Here is a 12,602-nt window from a genome sequence, read left to right on the forward strand (position 1 = left end):
AAAAAATAAATAGAAAAAAAACTTTTACCAATCCTACATCTGATAGAGGACTAATATCTCATATATATATATATATATATATGTATATATATATGGAAGTTAGACTCCAGAGAGTCAAATAACCCTATTAAAAAATGGGATAGAGATAAAGACTATACATGGACTGACCCTGGACTCTGACCTCATAGGTAGCAATGAATATCCTAGTAAGAGCACCAGTGGAAGGGGAAGCCCTGGGTCCTGCTAAGACTGAACCCCCAGTGAACTAGATTGTTGGGGGGAGAGCAGCAATGGGGGAGGATGGGAGGGGAACACCCATAAAGAAGGGAGGGGAAGGATTAGGGGATGTTTGCCCGAAACCAGGGAAAGGAATAACACTCAAAATGTATATAAGAAAAACTCAAATTAATAAAAAAAAAAATGGGGTAGAGAGCTAAACAAAGAATTATCAGCTGAGGAATATCGAATGGCTGAGAAAATAAAAAAAATATATAAGAAATGCAAATCAAAACAACCCTGAGATTAACAAAAAAAAGACCAAAATATCAAGGACAACAGTAGAGAGCTATTGTTGGTGGGATTTTTTTTTTTTTTTTTTTATTAACTTGAGTAAAAGAATTATCAGGGGTTCTGAGGAATATCAAATGGCTGAGAAACACCTAAAAAAATATTCAACATCTTTAGTCATCAGGGAAATGCAAATCAAAACAACCCTGAGATTGCACCTCACACCAGTCAGAATGACTAAGACCAAAATATCAAGTGACAACAGATGCTAGCAAGGATGTGAAGAAAGAGGAACACAGAATGGTTGCAGCAGTCTGCAACCCCATGTTGGTGGGATTTTTAAACTGGTTCAACCACTCTGGATATCTGACTTGAAGTTCCTCAGAAAATTGGACATTGTACTACCTGAGGACCCAGTTATACCTCTTCTGGGCATATACCCAAAAAATGCTCCAACATACAACAAACACACATGCTCCACTATGTTCATAGCAACCTTATTTATAATAGTCAGAAACTGGAAAGAACCCAGATGCCCTTCATCAGAGGAATGGATACAGAAAATGTGGTACATCTACACAATGGAATATTACTCTGCTATCAAAAACAATGACTTCATGAAATTTTAGGCAAATGGATTGAACTAGAAAATATCATCCTGAGTGAGGTAACCCAATCACAGAAAAACACACATGGTATGCACTCACTGATAAGTGGATATTAGCCCAAAAGCTTGAATTACTCAAGACCACATGAAGCTCAAGAAGAAGGATGACCAAAATGCAGATGCTTCACTCCTTCGTAAAAGGGGGAACAAAAATATTCATAGGAGAGAATATGGAGGCAAAGTTTAGAGCAGAGTCTACCCCACATGAGTATGTAGCCCACATACACACACACACACACACACACACACACACACACACACACACACACACACACACACACACATTCATATCCACCAAACTAGATAAGATTGGTGAAGCTAAGAAGTGCATGCTGACAGGAACCTGATATAGCTGTCTCCTGAGAGGCACAGTCAGAGCATGACAAATACAGAGGCGAATGCTAGCAGCAAACCATTGAACTGAGAATGGGAGCCATGGGTCAGTCCATGACTCCAGCTGCATATGTAGCAGAAGATGTCCTTGTTGGGCACCAATGGAAGGAGAAGTCCTTGGTCCTGCCAAGGTTGGACCCCACCCCCCGCCCCGTGAGGGAGGTGGAGGAAAAGGGAGTGCTTGGGGAGGGGAACACTCTTAGAGAAGAAGGGGAGGTGGATGGGATAGGAGGCTTATGTCTGGGAAAATGGGAAATGGAATAGCATTTGAAATGTAAATAAAAATCCACTAAAAACAAAACAAAAAAAAAGTCGATAGGTGGTGTTGCTAATGTTTAATCCCAGCACTCAGAAGGCAGAGGCAACTGTGTCCCTGAGTTCGAGGCCAGCCTGGTCTACAGAGTGAGTTACAGCACAGCCAGAGCTGCACAGAGAAAGCCTGTCTCAAAAAAAATTCATTTTAAAATTAAATCAAATTAATACAAAAAATGCACTTTGACCACAAGAGTGGCACCAACTTTCCATTTTACACTGAACGGAGTTAAGGAGACAATGTTACCTTCCCTCCCTTTAAAGACAGAAATTGGCAAGAGGTAGAAAAACTTAAAAAGTTAAACCTCATCAAAAGGAATCCAAGAGCTCGATGCGGCAGCGCATGCCTAGAATCACATCTCTTGGGAGAGTAGTATGTAGGATTTTGAGTTCCAGGCCAGGCAGGACGACAAGGCGACATCCTGTTTCAAAGACACTAAAAGTGAAAAGAAAGAAATACAGGATCCTACTGAAGTTTACCTAATATAAAAAGAAGAAAGAATCACCACAAACAAGGCAAACACTAATTCCTAAATGCGTTATGTAAAGACATTTTGGTTCAACTTCCTGTGGAAAAATCCACAAGAAAACAATTGGCCACCAGGGGGTGCTGTACTAAAGTCCAATGGAACCGTTTGCTGGTAAAGCATGTGAACGGTGGTCTCAAAGCCCAGAGGTGTCAAGTGATTTCCAAACCAACTCTAAGTGAACCACCACCTTCCATGGAAAAGCACTACATGAAGATTTTGTGGCAGGACACCAATTCCTAAAAACAATCGTATGAGCTCAATGACTTCTGAGCCTGCAATGGTTTAGGCTACAATCTAGTACTCTCTCAGTGGAGCCTCTCCTATTCTTACATCTGCTGGTGACTATAGAAATTTACACAGGCTTGATCTACAATTTCCATTTCCCTTATGTATACTGATAAAAAGCAAATCAGGTCTATGAGAACATGTGAGGCTGTTGCATTCAATTTAGCAGTTAATAATTAGCACTAAAAGAACCTTTTAGCACTAGAAACTCAAGGATCATTTAGAGTTCCTGTAACTTGTTTACTTTCTCTCAGAAGCCCTGAAATTGTGCTTGACAGATGCTGAGCTGGTCACCTCATCATAAACAAAATACAGAGCCAGTACTTGAATCACCTTGGCAGTGAAGACAGCATGGGACAAGGTAGAGACCTGCCTGTCAACCCATCAGCCACCAACTACGTGTCCCTGCATGTCCCCAGCTTCAGAGAGAAGCTTGGAATGGAAAAGAGGATTTTGTGTCACTTTTGGGGTCACTTAAGTATACTATATATCATCTGAAAATAGCGATATTTTGACTTCTTCCTTTCCAATTTGTATCCCTTTGACCTCCTTTTGTTGTCTGATTGCTCTGACTAAGACTTCGAGAACAATATTTTATAAGTAGGGAGAGAGTGGGCAGCCTTGTCTAGTCTCTGATTTTAGAGGGATTGCTTCAAGTTTCTCTCTATTTAGTTTGATGTTAGCTACTGGTTTGCTGTATATGGCTTTTACTATGTTAAATATGGGCCTTGAATTCCTGATCTTTCCAGGACTTTTTTCATGGAGAGCTGTTGAAGTTTGTCAAATGCTTTCTCAGCATCTAATGAAATGATCATGTGGTTCTAATCTTTGAGTTTGTTTTTATAGTGGATTACGTTGATGAATTTTCATATATTATACCATCCCTGCATCCCTGGGATGAAGCTACTTGATCATGGTGGATGACTGTTTTGATGTGCTCTTGGATTCGGTTTGCAAGAATTTTATTGAGTATTTTTGCGTCAATATTCATAAGGGAAATTGGTCTGAAGTTCTCTTTCTTTGTTGGGTCTTTGTGTGGTTTCAGTATAAGAGTAATTGTGGCTTCATAGAAGGAGTTCGGTAGTGCTCCATCTGTTTCAATTTTGTGGAATACTTTGGACAGTATTGGTATGAGGTCTTCTATGAAGGTCTGATAGAATTCTGCACTGAACCCATCTGGACCTGGGCTCTTTTTGGCTGGGAGACCTTTAATGACTGCTTCTATTTCCTTAGGAGTTATGGGGTTGTTTAACTGGTTTATCTGTTCCTGATTTAACTTCGGTACCTGGTATCTGTCTAGGAAATTGTCCATTTCCTGCAGATTTTCAAGTTTTGTTGAATATAGGCTTTTATAGTAAGATCTGATGATTTTTTGAATTTCCTCTGAATCTGTAGTTATGTCTCCTTTTCATTTCTGATTTTGTTAATTTGGACACACTCTCTGTGTCCTCTCGTTAGTCTGGTTAAGGGTTTATCTATCTTGTTGATTTTCTCAAAGAACCAACTTTTGGTTCTGTTGATTCTTTCTATGGTCCTTTTTGTTTCTACTTGGTTGATCTCAGCTCTGAGTTTGATTATTTCCTGCCTTCTACTCCTCTTGGGTTTATTTATTTCTTTTTGTTCTAGTGCTTTAAGGTGTGCTGTCAAGCTGCTGACATATGCTCTCTCCTCTTTCTTTTGCAGGCACTCAGAGCTATGTTCAAGAAGTGGGATAGAACACTGAGGTGGGGAAGTGTCAGTACACAGCTTAGGGAAGGAAAGGGGGAGAGAATGGGCAGAACCTTATAGGTTGTCACATTGACTGAAGCCATGGAGGCGCTCAGATAGAAGACTGAGAAATAGTGAAGAAAAAAAAAAAGTAACAAAATGCCTGAGTATCTTGGTTAGTGTTTCTAGTGTTGTGATAAAACACCATGACCAAAAGCAACTTGGAGAGGAAAAGGTGATTTTAGCTTACAACTCCCATGTCATACTCCATCACCTCTGAGGGAAGTAAGAGCAGGGACTGAGACAGAGGCCATGGAGGAACACTGCTTACCGCCTGCTTTCTTTTAGCATCCAGTACCACCAGTGCATGGTGATCTAGGCCCTCCAACATTGAACAAGAAAATCCACTACAAGCTTCTCCACAGGCCTGAAGGACACTAGGGGCTTTCGCCAGCCTTATACCCACCCGCCTAAAGTCAAGATTAGGCCAAGTTCCATTTTCCACCCACAGTTCTTGGGAGGAGCAGGAACATTCTTGAAAAACCACAGAATATACTGACTGATAGTCACCTAACACTCTGGTCCCAGAGAGAGTTCAAATGCATGTCATATCTGCCCATGCTTGCTCACCAAAAGATTCAAAAGTCAATACACTTAGCTAATAAGTTTAAACTGTAACCTTGCTGATGTAACCTGTACCCCTAAAAGTATAAAAACTACTTGTTATAGCCATTCGGGGTCTCCTTCTAGTCACTCGCCTTGAGAGACTAATTGAAGGTCAAACCCGATGCACCAGAAAATAAACCTCTTGCATTTGTATTGAACTCCATTCTCAGGTCTCACTTGGTGGGGAGGGATTCTCCCAGTAGTTAAGTAAGACTTCAAGTCTTACAGGCCAACCTGGTTAGAGGCATTTTTTAACAGTTTCCTCTTCCCAGATCACTAGTTATATTGAGTTGACATATTTCCAACCAGTACACCAAGACTGGGTAGTTTTTTTTAAAAAAAAAATTTTCTTACAATTTAAGTGGCTGGGAAGTTCAGGAGCACAACATGAGCATCTGCTCAACATGGAAAGGACCTTGCTCTGCACTGCAGCACAGTAGAGCGGACCGCTAGCAATGCCCTGGCTCAAGTCCCTTCCTCTGCTTGAACAGTAACATGTGCCACCACCAGAGCTCAGCCTCAGAATCTTTCAAGTCCTGATTTTCTCTCCAAGCCCCACTTCTAACTACCATTAGCATGTGGACTTTGTGGCTAAGTTTCCACAAAGAAGGCAGGGTGTAGAGACCACCTTCAATCCCCAGCAAGTGGCATGATCCAGCCATGTCTTTCCAACATCTTTTGGGCTGTTGTCACAGAGGACTAGAGTCCATCCGTCCAATAGCCTCTACCTCCAAGGGTGCAGCCACTTGCAGTGTGTCCCATTTACTCTGGCAATGTCGTCTGGCAATGATCACACTTTAATCCCACTCTGAAAAAGCGAGGAAAGGATGGGGGGAAAAAACAATAAAACGAGAGTGGATATGATAGTCAATTAGTTTCCTAATAAATAAGAAAGATGTAAGACTATAATCTGCGTTTCCATCAGGGAAATTGAGTGGATCCCTGTCACTTTAAGACTAAAACAGCTAAAGCTGGTAAGTTAAGAGTAACACTACAGTGGTACTAATTAGCCTTGGAGGGTGGGTGGCCCCAGCATTCTTATTATGTTTCCTCAAGTGACTTCCACAGCTACAGCAGATGAGTAACTGGGAGCACTTGGTCACCAGGAACAATAGCCTCATTTTAAAATTCTATCACTTAACCTTGCCATAAATGGTAGAGTGCAAAAACATCAGTATCAATTCAGGTCATTAAGAAAGGGCAAAATTCTGTTGTCCTGGAAACAGATCTCTCTGATGTACCATCATGTGTTCACTGTGTAGCATGACCGTTAACTGCCAGTGTCCTGGACACCTACAAGATGAACAGAAGAGAAGCTGTGGCATTTAGGTTGTACTGCACTGCTCAATGTATACTTAAAAAAGAGGGTTCTTTTCTTAAACTGTACTAAGAAAAGCCAATGCCCGCTGCTTAGAGGACAAAGCTTTGCAGCAGGCGGTAATCTTTTTTCTCTGACCCTGTCTTGAGTGAGCTGAAACAAAAACCAATTACCCTCCAAGATCGAGAACTGTTTTAACTAGGTTTTAGAATTCTGGGCTGCCTTTCTACCAGCCTCCCTACTGGTGTGGGATGTAGCCAAATTTAAAACATCACCAAGTAATGGAAAATTGCTCAACTCTTTCTCTAACAAGCATGTTCTATTTACAATCATTACAGCCATTTTGGGGTGAGTCTCAGACAGTTTTTAATGGAATGCCCCATGGCTCATTTTGAACCATTTTTCTCACTCTCCTTATTGACCTCCATCCAATCACCTCATTCTCTTGGGAACCTGAAACTCAACCCCATAAATACAATAAAAATTCAAACTGACCCCATTTGGAGCGAGGTCCTATTGTTGAACATGCTCTTTGATTATGTCATTACTCAAACACTCCTGATCAGCTCTGCAGTATAACTAGGGTCCACATGGGATTAGATCTCAAGATCTTGGTGTTACTGTGGTCACAGTGAACCACTCAAGCTGCATAAGTCCTTCCCACACTTGAGCTGATTGCTGATCCTGCCTGGACTTTGGGGTGGACTGTCCTACCACATCTCAGCATCTGGCCCAGCCCTTGTCCATTTAGTGGCTATAAGCAGTAGCCAAGAATGATTCTGCTTCCACCCTGAGAACCCATCTAATTTGAGGTCTCAGAAGCTAATTCTCTGCAGAAAGACGGTCTCTGCCTTAATGTGAGACCTTAGCTGTTTGAAGAAAAGGGAAGAAGACCATGTCAAGACAAAAGCATAGGGATAGACCTTACAGAAAGACACTAGTCAATCAGGAAATAGCAAAAACTGTCAGATGAGATGATATAAAAGTATTTGCACAGCAGAGCAGAGGAGACAGCTCAGTGGATGAAGCATCTACACAGAAGTGTGAGAACTAAAGTTTGGATCCCCAGGACCCACATCGAAGACAGACATGGTGGTGCTCATCTGTAATCCCAGGATTCCTGTGGTGAGATGGAAGGCAGAGACAGGAGAGTCCCCATACAAACCATCTAGATTGGATCCAAGGTGGCCCAATACAAAAATCATAAACTTACTTAAAATACTGTGAGGTTTTTGTGATTTTTTTTTAGTAACTTGATTGTGCCATTCATAAGCATAAACCTTGAAAATTACGATGTAATATCACAATGTCAAAAGGAGGGAAAACAGGTAACTTTTGGTGACATTTCCTCAGTGACTAGAGTCCCTTTCAGAAAATCCTTCCCTAAGCCTCTGCCTTTTACCCCTAAAAGTTGCAGAGTTTCAACCTTACATTAATGTAGAAGCCACTTTTTTGCAGAGGATGGCTTCTGAAATGGTGAACTGGCCAGTCCACAAAGCACGAACACAATTGATAATTAGTGTAGTATTGAGTGAGCAGGGTCCAGGCCAGAGGCAGAGATAAGGCAGGACAGTGCCCCCTAGAAACAAGGCAGGCTCAAAGCAACAATAAAGATCACTAAAGGGAGAGGGAGCCGTAACAGCAGAGGGGAGGTGGAATTGTACGCTAGAGAGGCCCACAGAATCAACTAAGCAGGGTTCAGAGTTTCACAGAAACTGAAGCGCAAAACATGGACCAGTCTGAGCTGGGTCCTCTGCATGTACTTATGGTTGTATAGCTTGGTGTTCTTATGGGACCCCGAACAATGAAAGTTAGGGTTGTGCGTCTCCGAAACTTTTGCTTATGCTTGGAACTATTTTCTTCCTCTAGGTTGCCTCATCCAGCCTTGATCTGAGTGTCTGTGGCCAACCCCACTGTGTCTTCTTAGGCCGTGCTGGCGAATATCCCTGGGATTGCTGTTCTTTTGTATTTTTTATTTTATGTTTGAAGGGAAAGGGAAGAGGAGTTGATCTGAGGGAGAGTAGAGGTTGGGGGATGGACTGGAGTTGTGAAGGGAGGAGAGATGAATAAAAGTTTGAAAAAAACAAAACAGAAAAAAACAGAACAGAAGGAAGAATATGAGGATACTGTACTTAATATTCTTATATGAATATGCAATATTTCATATAATATACTTGTGTGAAAATGTCCTCATGTAACATAGTACCATATGTATGTATGGTACTATTGTGCCAGGAAACGTTCATGAACCTCAAAAGGCCACCAAGGAGCCATTTCCAATGTAGGGTCTTTTTATTGAAAACTTGAGTTTGGGCTCACTACTGACCCACAGGATGGTTTGTTGAAACAGTCCCCAAACTCTCATTGAGACAAGGTTTTCTAGGAAATGGAAGTAAGTGGGGGGGGGGGTGGGGGGGGTTGTGTCCATCCTCACAAGCATCTAACTCAATGTCTATTGTAAGCTGACAGGTGGGTACTCTGAAGCAAAGCCTTATATAGTCATAAACAGTCTGAAAGTGCATCTGAAACAATCTGGCTAATATTTGATTAACTGTTGCTATGAAGTAGCTAGGGAGTAACTCTGGCCAAGGACAAGCCTTGAGGTCCTTCCTGGTACTTGGGTGCAGCTTGAGTCAGCGGCAGGCCAAGTTCTCAGGCCTTTTTTCCATTTTTTTTTTTTTTAATGATAGAGGCCGGTTCCAAGATGGAGTAGGTTTGGCCTCTCAGTACTATGTTACATGTATAATAAATAAACACAATAAATTTTTAAATCATTGATTTTAATGAAGAATGGTATCTTAGTTTTACTGCTGTGAACAGACACCATGACCAAAGCAACTCTTATAAGGACAACATTCACTGGGGCTGGCTTACAGGTTCAGAGGTTCAGTCCATTATCATCAAGGCAGGAGCATGGCAGCATCCAGGCTGATGTGGGGCTGGAGGAGCTGAGAGTTCTACATCTTCATCTGAAGGCAGCTAGCAGAATTCTGACTTCTAGACAGCTAGAGTAAGAGACTTAACACCCACATTCACAGTGACGCACTTATTCCAACAAGGTCACATGTCCTAATAGTGCCACTGCCTGGACCAAGCATATTCAAACCATGACAGTTGGTCTTTAGTCTGGACAGATACATTAGTGCTAGTCAATAATGCTTCCACATATATTATTTATTAACTCAAATCACTGAATTCGGTGCCTACTAGGAGCAAGGCATTGTGTCAAATGGAAAAGTCAATGGGTTGCCCACAGCTGCATCTCTTACTGTTCTTACAGCTGTTTCCTAACCTATACTGTTCTTGGGAAACCCAGATTTCTAACTCTCCCTCGTTTCTCTTACTGGTGACCTATCCTGACTCAACTTTCTACAGCTCCTTCCCACCTCCTGTCCCTCTCACCCTCCCCTCCCCCATCCTCACCCTCTCACCCCTTGTCCTTCTCTTCCTCCCATCTTTCTCACCTTCCCATCTCCTTCAGCAGGATAGCACCTCTTCCTTGCCAGTGGTTCTTTTTCAATTATACTTTAATTCTCTTTTAGATTTACTTATTATTTTGTATCAATGAATGGTTTGCCTTCATGTATGTATGTGTAACACATGTGTAGCTGGTGTCCATGGAGTTCAGAAGAGAGTATCAGATCCCTTGGAGTTGGGGATATAGAAGGTAGTGCCAACATATGGGAACTGAGAACTGAACCCAGATCCTCTGCAAGAGCAGTAAATGCTTTTAATCACTGAGCCAATTCCTCAGTCTCTTCAACATTTTTTTAATATTTAGGTTGATCCTGAATTCAAACTAAATGACCTAAGTCTTTCTCAAATATCTTCCTCCTCATGGTCAACCTTCTGGAAAGAGAAATCTTCACATTCTATCCCTGTATACAGCCCAAAACAATGGAGCACATGTGCTCCCTGCAGGCAGGTCCCCAAAGTGAAAGCAATGGAAGGGTCTCTTCTACCCCCATCCCCAGACTTGCTCCACAGGGGAGGTAACATGCTAAGAAAGTGCTTTCTTCCAGGAAATCAGGGGAATGGGAGGAAACGTTCCCTCTAATACTCAATATATGATTTTAGGAACAAGAACTATGAATAAATTACAATGGGGATCTAAGACACATAGTAGAGACTAGAGAGATGGCTCAGTGGGCAAAGTGTTTGCTATGCAAGCATGAGGATGTGAGTTTGGATCTTCAGCGTGCACATAAAAATTTAGTCATGGGGGTACATATTTGTAACCCCTGCACTGGCTGGCAGAAAAGCAACCCCTGGCCAGCCAGTCTAGCTGTTTCTGCACCAGTGTTGACCTCTGGCCTCACACACAGAGAAAAATATAATACACGTGAGAAGGAAATAATAAAGGAAGGAAGGAAGGAAGGGAGAGAGAGTACCCACTGTGATGCAAGACAGTAGGGGAGAGGGCTGTGTCTCTTCAGTGAAATGCTCAAAGAAGGTCTCACCTGAGATGCATTTGTACAAGTCAGTGAGTAGGAAGGACGTTCAGGCTGAAGGAAAAATAGAGAGATACCAGGAAAGGGAATAACATTCGAAATGTAAATAAGAAATACTCAAGTTAATAAAGAAAAAACGGAAAAAAAAGAAAAATAGAGAGACAAGATCTCAAAAAAGTGAATTAATTGGGTGGGACTGAGATTTTAAACGGTCAGTGAGGCTGGAGCCATGGTTGAGAAATACCCTCACAAAAGATACCCACACCATAGTTCCTAAGGCCTAAGAATGCTACCTTAATGGAATTTCACAGATATGGTTAAATTCAGGATCTTGACATGGATTAATTATCCTGATCTATCTGGACCTTATGGAAACATATGTCCTTACAAGACGGAGACAGGAGAGTCACAGAGATTAAAGACTCTACACTGTTGACTTTGAAGAGGTAAGATGAATTCATGAGCTAAAGATTATTGGTGGCCTTCAAAAACTAGAAATGGTAACTGGAGCCTCCACAAAGTACACAGTTCTACCTTGACGTAGGGCTTCTGACCTTGAAGACTGTCCAGGAACAGGGTTGTTGAAGTCTGATCATTCTCTCTAGTAGCAATACAAAACTAATGCAAGCCAAGTGAGTAAGAGGAGAGTGGCAGACCGGCAGACAGAAATGGGGCCCTTCCTGGAGGCGGTGGCCCACCTGCCATCCTTCAATTGCCTTGGGTCCCCAGTGTTCACGCCCATCAAGGCAGACATAAGCGATAACATTACCAAAATCAAAGCCGCCTATGACACTGACCCAGCCAAGTTCAAGACCCTTTAGAACATCCTGGAGGTGGAAAAGGGGATGTATGGAGTGGAGTGCCAAGTTGGGGCCACGATGGCACTGCTGTGACTGAAAAGGGGCCTGCGTTTCATCCAGGTGTTCCTGCAGAGCATCTGCGATGGGGAACGGGATAAGAACCACCCCAACCTCATGTGAGTAAACACCAACAAGGCCTCTGAGGTGGCCCTTAAGAAGCAAGGCCCGCTGGTGCAGATCTTCAAGGCCTCACTGTATGCAGCACCGTACAAGTCTGACTTCCTAAAGGCTCTCCAAGGGACAGAACGTGACGGAGGAGGAGTGCCCGGAGAAAATCTGCCTCTTCCTGGTCAACTACCCGGCCACCATCAACGCCGTCTATGACATGTATACCAAGATGAACAAGGAGCTTGAATACACCATGTAGGTGCCCAGACACACAGCCCACATGGGCACAAGCAGCCCCATCTCTGTGAAACAAGCTAGGATCCCCAGCTCAGCGCCTGGCCAGCCTGGGTCTGCAGGGGGCGGCCTTAGCTTGTCAGAGGTCTTTTGTTTTCTTGTTTTTGTTATCTTGGCCTATTCTAATGGAGCAATAAACGCCTTCCACTCACCCCAGCTTCTCAGGCTGAGCCACCCTCCTTCCAATGTGGTTAAAACCAATTAATGTTGCTAATGATGAATTCCTAGGGTTTTGTCTTTCCCTCCCCTACCTAGCTCTGGAGGAGACCAGCTCAAGGGAGACTTACACCTCACCCAGCAAAGAAGCCTGGTCCATCTGGCCCAAAGATGTCTTGGATGTTTGAAGGACAATGGAGTCTGATTGGAAGTTCAGAAGGGGCCCTACTGTGGTGTGTGTTTAAAAGGTGAGCTGACAGGAGCCTCACAAGGTTGCACATCTGGTATTACGAGCCCCCCCTCCCCCCTTTGTCTTTTGTCAGATAGGGTTTTTGCTTTTCCTGAAAT

General features: G+C 42.7%; 1 pseudogene; it reads left to right on the plus strand.

Moving 5' to 3' along the window:
- Nucleotides 1-12,063, plus strand: part of LOC116884054 — a 79,236-nt pseudogene extending 67,173 nt beyond the window's left edge.
- The last annotated feature ends 539 nt before the right edge of the window (nt 12,064-12,602 follow it).

Source organism: Rattus rattus, chromosome 1 (assembly GCF_011064425.1).
Source record: "Rattus rattus isolate New Zealand chromosome 1, Rrattus_CSIRO_v1, whole genome shotgun sequence".
NCBI lineage: Eukaryota > Metazoa > Chordata > Mammalia > Rodentia > Muridae > Rattus > Rattus rattus.